This window comes from Ascaphus truei, chromosome 4 (genome assembly GCF_040206685.1).
Source record: "Ascaphus truei isolate aAscTru1 chromosome 4, aAscTru1.hap1, whole genome shotgun sequence".
Taxonomy (NCBI): Eukaryota; Metazoa; Chordata; class Amphibia; order Anura; family Ascaphidae; genus Ascaphus; species Ascaphus truei.
Genome location: NC_134486.1, coordinates 345660934 through 345678005, shown reverse-complemented (window position 1 = coordinate 345678005; position 17072 = coordinate 345660934). Strand labels below are relative to the sequence as shown.

Below are 17072 nucleotides of genomic sequence, written 5' to 3'. Positions count from 1 at the left end.
GAAGGGACAGGATCTTAGGTAGGGACCCTGCCCCTTAAAGAGATATAGTACAGGAAAACAGCTGTGATGCTTCGCGACACTGATATCAATGGTCTGGGACCAGGCTACAGTGTTGGAATCAGATACTATAATAAATGTGGGACAATCCAGCGGAATACCACTCCACGAGGAGGCGGACGCACCATGGAGGACATCGCTGAATCGGCGGATCCCTATCTGGGTCGCTGTCGGCACGCCCGGGTGCTGGAGCACCCGGCAGGTACAGAAAGTGCACCAACTATAACCACACTCAAATTAGTGGGTCGCGCAGTCACACACATTGGGGTTGGGTGTGGGACACTGTGGGACCTTGCGGGACTGGGATTCTCAGGATACGGTGTGGGGGTACACTGTGGTGGGGATACAGCCGTGCGAGGTGTGTGGGTAGTTGTACATTTAGTCCTACAGAATATGGACGTATAGAGTTTAGATATACGTGTGCCAGTAAAGGCCTTTCTATTTTATCCTGCACGTGTGTTCATTGTTTGGGTCCTGGGAGAGGCTTCTCCCACTACATTGGGATCTCTCTCAGGTGGAGGCTCTGCACCAAAGTTGTAAATATATATTCCCAGGCTCTCCGTGGTGGAGGCTTAGGCCCCTGTGAGCCAACAGGTAAAAGGGCAGCACCAGTAGCCATCTTGTTTAAGGGGGAACAGAGCTACACACACATATATATATATATATATATATATATATATATATATATATATATATATGTAGAGGTATCAGTACCGTGTTAGCCGAGCTTCAATAATAAAAAAATTAATTGATGATACCGTTCTGTGGCTAACGAAATGCTTTTATTTGTGCGAGCTTTCGAGATACACTGATCTCTTCTTCCGGCGATCCTTGCTTCATTCATTGTAACATCGCCGGAAGAAGAGATCAGTGTATCTCGAAAGCTCGCACAAATAAAAGCATTTCGTTAGCCACAGAACGGTATCATCAATTTTTTTTTATATATATATATATATATATATATATATATATATATATAGTATATACAAGGCGCTTAATATTAAGAACATTTTGGCACCCAGTAGGCTTGGTGTTAACACATGTGATACTGTAGAGAGTCAGTCTAGGAACTTTAATTGTTAAAGATCTAGATGTATTATGTGCAAACATATTATAGTCTGTGACAGAAACCAGGGGATGGTAATAAATTCCATATATAGGGCTCCCAGGATACTGAACAGTTTCTATCCTGTTTGGCCTGGGAGTGCAGCCTTATAATACATGCACTCCATCCTACAGTTTGGCAAGCGCTGGAACTGAGGGATGAGAGATCCAGACCAGAGTTTGTCTGCTGCCTGATTTCTGTCACCTGTCATGCTAATTAGAAATCAGGTATGTAAGACTGATTTCCTGTTTCCTCTCCCCTCTCCCCAAAAGCCTGGAGACAGGAAGGCTGCTGGAAGCAGAGAGGGGAAAAAGCCTCTCCCCAAACAGGTAAAAGTTTCTGTTCCTTTTTGTCTAAAACTGAAAAGTATCTTGTTTTGTTGTTGGAAGTGGAAAAGCCACTTCCACCCTCAGTTAGGGAAAATCTAAGTTAAGTTATCGCTCAGGTGAACAGCTTTTTGTTTTGATGTGTTTCTGTTGTATGCACTGTGGCAGTCTCAGTGCCTGGGACTGAATAAACCAGGCATAGCCTGTTTAAAGGAACAGTACGTGACGCCTCATCATTTAACCTACCCTAAAAGACCGTGTTCTAACAGTCCCGGACAAACGGCGGAGCTGTAAGCTGTTTGTCACAAGTCTCAGACAAATTTGCCTCCTTTAGCAACGGATCATCATTTTTTCTCAAGAGTCCTGTTCACTCTCTGACTACGTTCGTAGTCTATGTTCTATCCTGTCCTTGCAATTTGCAATATGTTGGGCGGACCAAGAGGGCACTGTGCGTCAGATTCCTAGAACATCGTAGAGCCATTTTAAAAGGGGTCATGGCGCACAGTGTCCCCCGACATTTTGCTCAGGTTCATTCTAAAGACCCTAGAAGGCTCAGGATGATGGGTGTAGAGACTATCCCTCCATCCAAACTAGGAGGTGATAGATTTAAGGCACTATGTATCCGGGAGTCTTCTTGGATTTATACCTTGGAGACTCTCTCACCCAAAGGTCTTAATGAATACATATATACCAGAATATTGATCTAGCTCTGTTTGCCTCTTTCTGACTGTACGCGCCTACTAGCCTGGCCAATTCCATCCACCTGTTTCCCCTTCGCTATCCTTATCCCCTTCCCCTCCTCCGCTCCCTTTCCCCCCTTTTCCCCCCTCTCCTTTCCCCCCTCCCCTCTTTTCCCTCCCCTCCCCCTATCCCCTCCCCCCCTCTCCCCTCCCACTTGCCCTTATCATTCCTCCTGTCCTCTTATGTTTAAGGACCCTTAATAACACCTGAATTGTTGGTTATCGTTTTTGAACTAACATGGTTGCAATCTTGATGTTCTCTGTCAATATGTTTTTGGTCTTTCTCTCCATGACTCATTTTAGTTATATACATAAGCAATTTGTATACATGTTTAACTGCACTGGTAGTTAGCACTTTTTCGTGAGTTAACATGCATTTTGACAATTAGATACATTTCAACAGTCAAATCATACTTTATCAACTTATTCTATGTTTTCATCTAGCTATGTATCTGTGTCAATATTATTTATATTTTTTATCAAAATTATATAAGTCCTATTGTGAGTTGAGTGATCCTCAGTCCCGGCGAATGATTTATTTGAGAATTTTCTATCTTGCTTGCCGTGAGTACTGACCACCAATTCAATCCACAATCATCCATATTATTTGATTGAATGGATTGCTTTTGAGTACCTAACTTTACTTATATTGGTCAATTTTTAAATTAATGTGTATCTTTAGTTTATAACTAATACATATTTAATATTATTTTATTGTAGGTATACAATTTTTATAAACTGGAGATACAGCATGGGAAGTGTTAATATGTTTTTATGTGTGTTGAATCAGCTAGCTGTTTACACTAATGGGGACAGGTTTACATTGGTGAGGATACATATAGGAAGTGCTCTTAGGTGTCCACTACCCCTGAGGAAGTCACGTGTTAGTGACGAAACTAGTTGGGACGAGGTGGTGATGTCAGTGCGCGACGGAGAGAAGAGGTGCCTTCTGCCTGTGTAGAGCCCTGTTATTCATGCTGCACACGCAGCTAGCAGCCGGAATCTCCATTGACTGAAGGATTTTTACTGCATGTGGATTATCCGGCTGATCTATACAGCACAGCGGTGTGTGTCAGGAGCTCCAACGGCTGCAACCTTCTCAGGCAGAGTATTTACACTGGACCCCTCCCACCCAGCTGACGAACCCCTTAGAGATTATTCTCTTACATGCTTATTGTTTTTTAAATGTTGTAAGTGTGATTCCTTGGGACCGCGTGTCTTATTAAATGGACTCTATTTTTTATACAGTATAACACTATGGTGCCTGCGCTTCTCTTTGTTCTTTATATATTTATATATATATATTATATACCATTCTGCCCTCACTGGCATGCATGTTCTGGTAACAGCAGGCAGTGCCAGTACAAATCATGGGTTTTCCCATAACAAGGCAATCTCTTGAGTGACGGGAGGAGGTGGGGTTAGGTCTAAGTGATGCCCAATCCTGGTATCAGACCTAATACCATCCCCCTACTGTATTTAAGAGAGGTACAACCCCAAATTCAGTAGTGTCTCTACCGTTGAGAGAGACAAGGTATCAAGCAGGTCTTCTGTGCATTGGCAGGCCCTGGTCCTCTTCCCTTTGGGGGGAAGTGAGTGATTACCTTTTCCCCTGGTCTAACTAGAGGGCTGGGGAAGAGCTAGGACTGCTGCGGGGGCCATTGACCCATAGTGCAGGTTCAGGGACCATCCTAAATCAAAGACCAGAACAGAGACTCTGTTAGGCAGAGGACTGCCATGTTGCTGTGAAGTGTACAGGAAAAAATCCGTTTTCAGTTGAATATACCTCTGGCCTTGTGTGTGATCTTACTGGTGGAGAGGTAATCTTTTCTACCATAGGAGATCGCCTCCATACATCTGGAGCTTATGGCAGATGGAGGCGCTGTGTACCATGGAGTAAATGTCGGGTATATACCCCAGAAGCCTGTCCTGCAGTCCCCACAACCATTGGCGGACAACTCAGCATTCTGTGAGCCAACAAGTAGCATGCCCCATACACCTGGAAACAGTGGAAGCTCCCAAGGGGTGGGGGAAATACTGTTGCATATATATGTAACAGGGTAGTCCTCCGCACCTCTCAATGTAGCTGATGCAGCTCCTCTGACTCTTAGGCGAAGGTGCGGCGGCCATGCTGGAACTCCCACAGGACTGGAGGGAGAGGATATCCCATTGGGGAACAGGATATCCTCTGGAGACTGGGGACCGCGTATTAGAACAGAAGAGACCCTCGGAGGAGAAGGTTGTATCCAGGAAGCCAGTAGGCAGCCCAGGTCTAGGCCAGAGAACCCTGTAGGCCCGAGTTGGGCCCTGAGCCACCCTAGATGAGTACTATAGGGATGGCCATATCTCAGGGACATTCCTGGTAGCTGAGTACTTGTGGAGTGACGGAACAGGACGACTCATGGTTGAGTACTACCGTGCGGCTGCCGGAAGTAAGGCGTGAGGGGCATATTGTTTGGAGGCCCCGCTACGTGTGATTCTGAATACAGCTCCTACTAATCACAGAGGATCCCTGGCTACATCGTTGTAACCAGGAAGGTACCTATGTTCACCACCGAATATACCAGGGTGGGTACCGCTGCCCTCATATACATTTGTGGTTACCTTGCTGGACACCTAGCCTACTGGGGTGCCCAAGGGTATTGGGTACACTACAGGCAGTGTGCTGTTGTTATTGTTGTATTACTGTATATGTATCAGGAAAGACCTGCCGGTAAATAGTAGATTTTATCACAGCTTTGTGTTATTGTTATTGCTGTATATGTTCCCGTGAGGAATCATCCCGCCTATGCTGGGATCACCATGGGTGGAGGCACTGTACCCCGCATACACCAAGCTCCCGATCAGCGGAGGCCCAGGCCTTCTGTGAGCGTGCAGGTTAGCACCATGATGTAATAGCATGCAAGTCTCCCTGGGGTTGTGGGGGGGGGGGAGTGGGAATAGGTGTTACATATGCAGTGAGGTCACTGATGGCTACTATTCTGCCCTGGGGCTGGCAATAAACCCTAGTACAATCAGGTTCCAGTAGTTGATATGGGGTTTTCCACCTCCGAGGTGCTGCATTTGAGTGACAGCGGGAGGCAGTGACATAAGGCCTGGGCAAGACCAATCATGAGCCAGACCTGGTGCCCTCCTCCTGGCAGTACTTAAAGGCAGGACCACCCTAAATTTAGTAGTGTCCTTCCCCCACTGAGGAAGGCAGGTCACAGAACTGGGAGCCTGAAATTGGGGCTTTCCCTTGTGCTCTTCCCTCCGGAGGAGAGTGAGTATGGACCATACCTCTGCCTCTGCTAGGGAGGTGGGGAAGAGCTAGGATGGCTGTGGGTGCCCTTGGCCTGTAATGGCGGTCCAGGGACCAACCTTCAGTGAGAGCACTGCATCGGGCAGAAGCCTGCCATATAACTGTCCTGTACAGAAAGAAATAAACCGTTCCTGTTGTTATATACCTCCTGCCTGGTGCGTGACATTACTGGGGGGAGAGGTAATAGTTCTACGATGGGAGATCACCTTCAGGTCCTGGAGCCTACGCCAGATGGAGGCATTGCACTGCTAAAGAGATATGTGGGGTATGAACCCCAGAAGCCTAGTCCTATGTCCCCATTACCATCGGCGGACGACTCAGCCTTCCTGTTACCAGCAGGTATATGCACCATACACCATAGTAATGGATGAGAGACAGAGAGAGAGAGAGAGAGAGCGCGAGCGAGCGCTTTCTCATTGTATGGTGTTTGTATCTGATGTGTGTTCATCTATGTAAGGTGTGTGTATGGTACGTGTATCTGGTGTGTGTGCATCTGTGTATGGGGTTGTTTCTTGGGTCAGTTGGCTAATGTTTACAGACAGCCCCTGATATATACAGTATACAGTATGTATTTCACGCATGTGTGTATCACATTATTTGGAGTAGAGTGCTCAGATTGTGCTTTTTTCCAATGTATTTATATCATTATCATCATCGTCGTCGTCGTCGTCATCGTTGTCGTCATCATCATCATGCCTTGTCAATTCACTTCTGGATTATGGCCTCCCCAATGATCTTTTAGGTACTGTGGTTGCAAGCCGCTCTTCATTTTGCACCAACAAATTTTCTGATTTCATCTTCCCATCTTACTTTTGATCATCATCTTCCAGCCTAGAGTCCTGAGACACTGAAAGTGTACCTTTCAAAAGGGCTATGTTTGTCAATTTACTATACCTGCGAAGGAAAGGACTACCCATTGAACATCTACTAAATATGCTGCTGTTTCACTGGGAACCAGTTTAGCTGACCAGTGATAGTTAGATAAGTTATTTTGTAAAGTTGGCCTCCTCAGTGGAGTAGGATTTTATTGTGTTACGTTGCCTTAAAGGGACAGTGTTCCCATAAAATGTTATGTTAAAAGTCTGTGGACAAAATAAACAACACTCTTGCTACAAACTGTATTTGTTTCTAACTGATCAAAGGTAATCCTGCCACAATAGAGAGAGAGAGAGATTGTGTGTGTGTGTGTGTGTGTGTGTGTGTGTGTGTGTGTGTGTGTGTGTGTGTGTGTGTGTGTGTGTGTGTGTGTGTGTGTGTGTGTGTGTGTGTGTGTGTGTGTGTGTGTGTGTGTGTCTCAGAGACGATTTGCCATTCTTGAGATTGTTTTTTTCATTTGCAAATTAATGTTTTAAAAACAATTCTATTTGCAAATTGTTCTGAGATAGTTGTTTACACCCTTGATATTATTTTGCCCATCCATCTTCAACACAATTACAGGACATTTTCCCCCTGAAGTTCATTTCACAATTTAGCAATTTGTATACAGTTTTGATTTAAATGTGATTAATATTTAATCGAAAATATTTAAATATGCAAGAGACACAGAAATACACTTTTAGTTTTCAAGTACAGAGACAAGCTTGAGATAAAGTAGAATGTATAAAATGATCCTCACAGTAATGCTTACACTGTAAAAAGTAATGCTTACAGGTATAAAGTGCAGAGAAATTAAAAATGTGCCAGGAACTTTGAGAGAATTATGTAAGCCATTTAAGTACCTAAAGTTCAAGGCATCATGGTAATTATATATATATATATATATATACACAGCTTAACCCCGTTATAGCGCGGTCCTCGGGGGCCACCCACGACCACCGGGTTATAAACGGGGGCGCAGAAAAAAAATGGCCGCCAAAATGTATTTTTTTTGTGTGGTGGTACCGTGTCCACCGGAGTGGGAAAGCTGAGAACACTCCCAGTGTTCCCAGACCTAGTGGGGCAGCGGCAACAGCACATAGCATTATCCGGCATCTGGCAGCTCTTCTCCCTGTCTCTGCTTTCTGCTTCTGCTTCTGCTTCCGTCTTGCGAGAGCAAGCTCCCTTAAAAAGACAGTGTGTCTCTGTGTGTGTGTTTGTGTGTGTATTTGACTGTGTGAGACTGTGTGTGTCAGAGTGTGTGTGCAGTGTGCAGTGTGCTGTGTGTGCAGTGTGCTGTGAATGTATGCAGTGTGCTGTGAGTGTGTGCTATGAGTGTATGCAGTGTGCTGTGCAGTGTGCTGTGTATATGTCAGTGTGTGTGTGCAGTGTGTTGTGAGTGTGTGTGTGTGTGTGTGTGTGTGTGTGTGTGTGTGTGTGTGTGTGTGTGTGTGTGTGTGTGTGTGTGTGTGTGTGTGTGTGTGTGTGTGTGTGTGTGTGTGTGTGTGTGTGTGTGTGTGTGTGTGCAGTGTGCTGTGAGTGTGTGCAGTGTGCTGTGAGTGTATGCAGTGTGCTGTGAGTGTATGCAGTGTGCCGTGAGTGTATGCAGTGTGCTGTGAGTGTGTGCAATGTGCTGTGAGTGTGTGCAGTGTGTTGTGAGTGTGTGCAGTGTGCTGTGAGTGTGTGTAGTGTGTTGTGAGTGTATGCAGTGTGCTGTGAATGTATGCAGTGTGCTGTGAGTGTGTGCAGTGTGTGTGAATGTTTTGTTTTTTTAATTCGGGGTCCATGCTCAAACCGCGTTAAATTCGGATCCGCGTTATAACGGGGTTGAGCTGTATATATATATATATATATATATATATATATATATATATATATATTACCATGATGCCTTGTACGATAGATAGATAGATAGATAGATAGATAGATAGATAGATAGATAGATAGATAGATAGATAGATAGATAGATAGATAGATAGATAGATAGATAGATAGATAGATAGATAGATAATCCAGAGCTAAAAGATATTCAACAGATAAATAAACCAAATAAAAATATAAAACATGAAATGAAATTGCCAGAAACATAAAAAGGATATAGGGTAAATGGCCCAGATGAAAAATGTGGTGTCTGAGCTGCTTCTGATGAATAAATCACATTCCAAATAGATCTAAAAAACAAAAAACCGAAGCATATGCCCCATAGCGTAATACCGTTTATTACAAATGCTAGTTTGGAGAAACCTTAAAAATGCACACTCACAAATGTAGGTGGTAAAATCGCAATGTATAAAACCTGATCACAGGTGGGGTAAGCTGCTTAGCTGGAGTACAAAGTACATCCGGGAGAAAGAATTACATCTCTCCAGTGAATCCTTGGGTCTAGATGACCTCTGCCGAGCTCAATCCAGATGGTGATGACAGTGGGGAAAAAACAAGGGCACTATGGAAACTCTGATGGCAAGTTGGGCCCGTCTTCCGGGTGCTGACAAGCAGGAGCGGAGGGATTGGGTTGAAGGACCCGCTGCAACAGATGGGGAGAACCAGAACCCGGGACCGAACCGAGGCCCGGCAGCCAGATGCAGAAATTTGGCCAACCACTGGCAGGACTAACTTCCGGCGACAGCTACCCCCTTGCTCCGCGACCACGCAGCCACCGGGCCTGGGACAATTGTCCCAGCTCTCCCCTGCAGTCGGCAACCCTGCAAAGGTGATGGACAGTGGAGAACTCTGCAGCAATGCACAGGATGGTACAAGTCTTAGCTCAAGTGAACAACAAGTTTCATACATATCGATGTTTCAGTCAAAATGATTATTTTCTGTTTAAAGATGTTTGAAGGGAGGTATAGGATATTCACTAATCCTCAAATCAATGCATAACACTCTAATCTGGCATAAACTGCTATTTACTTGAATGGGAGTTAACACTGGATTGTGTTGTTGTAATACCTTGCATCATGGCTTAGTGAATCCTGTCCTATATTTTGGCACTCAGGAAAACTTGTTTTGATACACTTCACAATTTTGTGATCCAAGGTGTGTCCTATGTAACAAGCTAATTGCGCCAGATATACACAGAGGTTAACAGCTTCATACAATGCCTCTAATTCCATCATTTTCCACTTGCTAAATTACAAGCCAACACACGAGGCAGAGATGCAAGATGTTAATAGCATTCTTTGCAACAAATTTGCTTTAAGATTGCCATGGTACAAAGATCCCAAAATGTTTCACGGCGTCATATACGTTAAGTTGTTCCAAAAGTGTTTATTCCTTTGGGGCCTAATGGTACTGCAACATTTAATGTTATCGCTACAATTCAACAGTTTTAATTTGTGAAAACACAAGCTGATCCATACAAAATAGAAACAACTGTACAAAAAAAAATTGAGAGCACATTTGAAAAGTATATATTATTAATTTCTATAAAAATGCAACATTTAGTAATATGAAGTGGAAATATCATGTTGGGCTCTTAAAAGTTATTGCAACCTGCATCAAATCTACATCTATTCAGAACAATACTGTACTAGAACTTTGAACTACATAGATTTCCTAAATTGTATTATTATTCCAAATATTGTCGAAATAATAGTATTCTCCTATTAAAATAGTTTCTAGGGACCAATGAGTTAACCATAAAGAAAGACAAGAAATTTATCATAGGCAATTGTGGAATCCAAACTAGGTTGTGCTACATTGAGAAGTGGATAATAAAACTTCTACTTCAATTATAAAGCTATTTCGAAGTAGATTATAATCTTGTCATCTGACAAAATGAAATGTTTTCCGTTTTTAATATAATAACTAAATTGTGACATAATGACTATTCCTATTTTGATTCACAGAAACAGGAACTGTTTGCTGTGATTTTGCAAGTCATTAAAATATATTTTGCTCAGCCAGATATGCTCATGAGATTTTACAGTTCGTATGAATATGGAGAAACAAATAATTCACATTACCATCCAAGCAGGGCATGTATATTTAATGGATGATCGCTTGTAGAAAAAATATATATTAAGCTACACTCACCTCTTACTGTCATTTCTGTTAATCTTGTTGCAGTCTTTAACTGCTATCCTCCAACCCATGTTATTATTAAACTCATTTATACTTTTGCCATATCAGTATTACAAGGTGAGGCATTGTCATTTAGAAAGTAATACTTGTCATTCCTGTCACTAATCGCTAAATATACTAGATTCACATTACGCAACTATAGTTATGCAAAGATAGAGAATGTAGAAAGGACTCGCTCAAACTGAATATAAAGAGAAAACCGGGTGCTACCTCTGGATTTAGGTAGGAATCTGAATATAAGGTATGTACATAAATTTATATCATGAATATCTGAAATTGTGCACATTGCCCTTATCCTAAATCCATTTTCAGGGCCCAGCCCTCAGACACTGAACTTGCACCACTGTCATGCCTCCTCTGCTATTTATATTCGATCTAACCTCATTTATTTCCTAACAACACTTTACTTTCTATAAGCCTTATTATGTCTCTAACTCCATTTATATTTCCCCATCTCCTTCCTTCTCCACTTCTCAGTTCACATGAACTGATTTCCTATCTGCACCATTTTTTACTCCACTCAGCTATAACCCCTGCTCTAAAACACACCCTTACTTCCTTTCCATTCTTCTATTCCTTGCTTCTGGGGATATCGCTCCAAATCCTGGTCCCTGTCTTATTTCTACATACTGTCGTACTCGCCTCTCACATGCAACTTTACCTCCTTGTGGAGTAAACCCCTCTAACCCCATAACCATCCCTCACCTTCCTCACCTATCTCCTGTGCACTTTGGAATGCACACTCCCTTTCTAACAATTTTCTCTCTGTACATGACTTATTTTTCTACCATTCTCTGCTATAAATGATACTTGGCTCACTCAGTCTTACTGCACAGAAATCTGCCCTCTCTTATGGTGGCCTTTCTTTCTCCCACACTCCTCATCCTGATTGCAGGGGTGGAGGCATGGGGCTCCTCACCTCAATCTACCATTACCGAACCTTCTATTTCCTCCCTCTCTTTCCCCTCCTTCCTTTGAGAATCACAATGTCCAGAATTTTGTCTCTCCTTTCCCACGTGTCGGTCATCTATCGCCTACCTAACTCTATTGACCCCCCCTCTGTCTTTCTCTCTCACTTTGAATCCTGGCTCCACTTCTCTCTCTCCTCTGACTATCCTGTTCTTCCCCTTGAGGGGTTTCAACCGCCATATTGTTGAGCCCTCTCTCCCTTGGGCTTTCCGTTATCTCTCTCCAACCTCTTCTTTTGGCCTTCACCAATGGACTGCAGCCAGCACCCACAAGACGGCTCCTACCTGAACCTGGTTTTCACTAAAAAAACTTTTCACTCACTGGCTTCTCCACTTCCCCATTTCCTCTCTCTTGCATCATCTCATTTCATTTTCTCTCTCTCTCTCTCTCTCATTTCTCCCCTTATCCATCACTATCTACCCATCGATTCTGTAGAAACCTCCTTTCCATTAACCTCCCAGCTCTTGATTCGACTTTGCGTTCCTCCCTTTCCTATCTCAGCTCCACTATAGACTCTGACAACCTGGTCAAGAACTACAATAATAATAATAATTGCTAACTACATGAACAAAATATCAGATTTGTTGGTACTTACAATGAAATGTGAAGGGAGATCAAAATAAGTATGCAGAGACACCAGCATATTCTGTTGAATTATCAGAATTTAAAAGGAATCTTAAAACCATACAGTATGTCTCCAGGGCATGGAAATGAGCCAACAACATTTGATCACATTGTATGGAGTAATTTCTCCAATAAACAACAAAGTACAAGTAACTGATTTACAAAACAAACAATATTTTCTCTTTTAAATGCAGATCATGTAAAGCCGGTGAGTACACGCAGACTAGCAAAAAACTCAGCAACTCGGAAAATTCCCAAAGCTTCACTCAAGATCAATTTATCAACTGCAAATCCACAGGGGTTAAATATCTGGCAACATGCCAATGTGTACAACAAAAGACAGGGGTGCCCAATGCTACATCCAACTGACAAAACATATATGGTAATAAGTATAAAGTTTAAATACTTCAATAATAATAATAATTACTTGGTTATTTAGTTAAACCCTTTGGCCAAAGCGTCGTAAGCCTGAATACCAAAAGTCAAGGTATAACCAAAAATGCAGGTCCTACACTACACTGTGAACCCTTCCATTTACCTCTGTATGAGGGGAAAGAACCATAGTAGGTCCTGTTCTTGCAGCAAAGTTAAAAGACCTCCCAAGTTAAAAAGGTGAGGAGGAGTGAGCTCTGGGGGAGATGCCACCTACCTCCATTACAACTGTTACCAGTCAGAAATTGATTAACACATTCCCAGCTAGCTCAAACTCCTACACCCATCACATCATGAATATATATGTATGTCAAAAAAGAGTGCTACTGAGTGTGGCAAATGTATTCAACAAAAGACAGAGGTGCCCAATGCTACATCCAATTGACAAAACATATATGGTAAGCATTGGGCACCCCTGCCTTTTGTTGTATACATTTGCCACGCTCAGTAGCACACTTTTTTGACATAAATATATATTCATGATGTGGTGGGTGTAGGAGTTTGAGCTAGCTGGGAATGTGTGTTAACATGCCAATGTGGCCTGAAATATGTAGGCAAGATGCACAGACTATTAAGGTGACTATTTCCTGAGTATGTTGGCTAAATCAGAAATGCACTGGATACACCTATGTCCAAACATGTACTGGAACAACACTCTATGCTAAGGTTTTATCCTTTCAAGGGATTGACCTAATAACTCCTAGCATAAGAAGAGCAAGTCATACTGTCTCCTTTCATAGGCTGATCTCTCTTCATAGAGAAACAAATAGAATAAACAACATTTACTGTTAAATAAAGTTTTTAAATAACTTTTTACAGCTTAAAATTATCGTGTATATATAATATATATATATATATATATATATATAATTGTCGTGTATACTGTACCTTTACTGAATAGGAAGTATAGTATGTCTCAGGTACATGGAAATATAAAACGCACTGTGATTTAGTTCCTTTGTATTGATTATATTTTCATATATATATATATATATATATATACACATATATATATATATATATATATATATATACAATGTTCAACAAATCCAGTCAACTACAGGCCCGTGGCGACTCAATTTGACACCGTGGCGACCTCCTCATGGCCGCCCAAGCAGGGCGGGATTGGGGACGGGACTAGGTGGCGAGTAGATTTTTGGTTCGCGAGTAGATTTTTTGGGTGATTTGTCAACCACTGCATATATATATATATATATATATATATATATATATATATATATATATACACACACACGCACACTCTTTTATTCTAGCTGGTAGTTAAAGACTATAACAGTTAAAAATCAGTAAGCTGCTAAATGGTCATTTTTTGTTTTTTTCTTTCTCTTGCTAAAAAAACCTTGTTTCAAATATCAATAGGAATCTGAATTTAAGATATGTAGATAAGTTTACAGACATAACATAAACATACTAGTGTATTAAATTATTAATTAAAGAGTAACTTTTTCAAGCTGCATTGAAACTTTGCCTAGTATCTTTAGTTACTATGGCAGCGCCTCCTTCATCCACACATAGACAACACCGAACATAGTGTAATCTGTATGATAGGTTAGTTAAGCCCTGCTGTAAAATATTGCACTTACGGGACATTAATAAGGCTAAGGCAGGCAATAATATAAACAGATACACCTGACCTCAATAAACAATAACACATGTATATCCAAATGTTATAACACATTAATCCCATGAAAATTGCACAAAGTCTAAATTATACAAACTAAAACACAAATACAGTACCAAACTATATCCCAGAGCAAAAAATCCAAACTGAGTTGATACACCAAAGATAATAAACATCACTAATAATAAAGGATTCATTATTAAAAATATTAAAATAATAATATCATAAATAATTATTAAATAAACACTTGTGGAGGATGCTTAATTCCTCTTCTTTAAAGGATTGCTTTTCTGTCTCTTCCAACCTGTATAGATATGCTACCACTGAAGTACAAAAATAGGACTTGCCAAAAAAAGGTAATCAGTTTTTGTTTTGCACCTGCTATTAGTTTCAGAAAAAGTCTTAACACAATTTTAGTTAAAAATGCAAAGTAATTAGTTGTTGGCACCTTTGGCAGTGTAGAATTTAGGAGCGCTTATCACCTTTAATAGAATTGTACTATGTAATAAGCAGCAGCAATGCAAATATACAGTAAGAAAGAAACTTTGTGTGTGTGTATAAAAACATCATTATAATGGTACCCATTGTCCCGTCAATCAGGAGGTAGATGGAGAAGAACTCCAGATGCAATGTTGAAAATTCTGAGGAAGGGAATGCTGTATAAGTATACAACCCTATAGGGATATGTATGTAATAAGATACTGGGAGGTGCAACTATACTCACAATAAATATACTTTTTTTTCTCCATCCATCATTTTGAAATGTAACATATTTTTAAATGTATTTATTCTTACATTTGAAACAAGTCTGCAAATATTTATATAAACTGACACCTCGCAGGAAATTGGGTATACTTGACAGTCTATACAATACTTTACAACTCAATTTGCTGTTTAGCCTCATTATGTAACTACCACATTGTAATATATTTACAGGACTAGGGCCTAGCTCAACAAACCTCCTTTAAGTCGGCGTTCATAAAGTGATAATGTTCCCTGAGGTTAACCGGTATCTTCAAAGTTAAATGTATACAAAGCAAAAGCTGTTGTACATCTCATTAGCATAGACTTAACAAGATGTTTTAGCATAATAACATTGCATTTTCTTCCAATAATGTGACCCTGAAATACAGGCAGATGTTTAATTCAAGTTGTACAGTATCTATGTCTTTGTTATGTCTTAAGTTGTGAGAGGAAAGGAGAGAGAAGTAATGCTTGAAATAACTTTGTTAGTAACTCATGCTTAGCTGTGGTATTATACCCATCCAGACCCTGTCAAATACTTTTTTAAGTACCTGAATGTGAGTAACACCAAGTTTAACACCTAATTGTTGTATCATTTGCATGTCTATCAGTAACGGATGGTATACAGTACTTTACAGTAGTTGACACAATGCTGTATACAGCAGAAAAACATGAAGCATTACAATATTATCCTTTAAAGATACAGCATTAGGCGAATGTGACGTTAAGCAACAGTAGGTTAACATCACGTTAAGTGACTTAACAGAGCTTTGAGGATCTCAGCATAGGTCGGTGTCCTCTAGAATCCAGATGCAAGCTGTATTTTTCCTTCCTAACTTTCATATATTTTTGGGAAGAGTTACACAATTACAGTATACAGTACAGTATGTGCTGGTTTCTTACCCATACTGCACACAGCACTTATTACAGTACCTCTGATCAGCTTCCAAAAGCCTGCAGCGAGTTCAAATGTTCAATAAATAAACCGGTTGCTCTTCAGTCTCTTACCGGGCACCTCATTTCTGAAACAAATTCCCTATGTCTCTCAAAAAACCACCAAGTGTTTTAGTTCTTTCAAGAACGCTATTATTTCATATTTAAACATTACCAGCTGTAATAATTAATATTGTCAGCACAATATTCTGTACCCAGGACATACTTACAAAGAAGCAGCTCTCAATGTATTTTCTCCTAGTAATATATTTTTAAAAATATATATATTTTGCCAGGATGAAAAGAAAAAAAGTTTCAGCACCAAGCACAATGCATTACTTTATATTTTATCTACAGGTAATTATTTATGTTGTACTCCTATTGCTCCTTATGAGCCCTCAACATATAACAAGCAGGCACAAAAAGAGTAAACTAAAACATACAGTACACTTGTTGGATACACTGAGAATAAGATAGATGTTCAAAATGGCTTGAGTATTGCTCCTTTTTCTCATAAATAAGCATTCAGAATGACCAATTAACAAAATACAGACATAAAAAGTGTTATTGCACTTGCTGGTGTGTCCCCATAATGCATGCAGCTGATTGAATATAATGGCGGCTTCTTCTACTAATGCACTGTGTATGTTCCACTTCAATGCGCTACCAGGAGTAACAATGGCTGCTACATACAGTAAGTATAAAGTTCAACAATACAAGTCCACTATAAAATGTTTTACTCACTGTCAAATCACACAAATTAGCATTACTATTGGTGTAGAAAAATGTCAACTTTAAGCAAAAATAAATTGAGGTTTTTTTTGAGAATTATTATTCGCTCATGGTTTGCTTTTGTTTTTTTTATAGCCAAATGTACATATGCCTATGATGAAAATTATTATGTGCACTTCTGGTCACTAACAAGAACAGTAAATACTATAATTTTACAGTAGTCCTTACCAATTACCACATGCCACTTTAAAGATATGTGGTGGGACTACTATATTTCGTGCCTGACACAAATGCAGCATAGACATTTTTCCTTGATTTCCTTTCTTTTTTTTCTCTTTTTTAATAAATGGCTGACTGGTTTCTCAACATGTTAAAGTGCAAAGGAGACTTCAGAGATGTGTAATTAAGGGGGGATAATTGCACTTGCTCTCATTTGTTTAAGCACTTGGCACAAGTATCTTTTTCCAAACAAGACACTCAAGTTGTGCTTTTATTCCCTCATAATTACATACCCTTGTGTGCCTTATTG

At 40.6% G+C, this 17072-nt stretch overlaps 1 protein-coding gene across 1 annotated transcript in view; it reads right to left on the bottom strand.

Annotated features, from left to right (window-relative positions):
* Positions 1-17072, bottom strand: part of CSMD1 (CUB and Sushi multiple domains 1) — a 2556145-nt gene that overhangs the window by 1895356 nt on the left and 643717 nt on the right. The window lies entirely within an intron of this gene.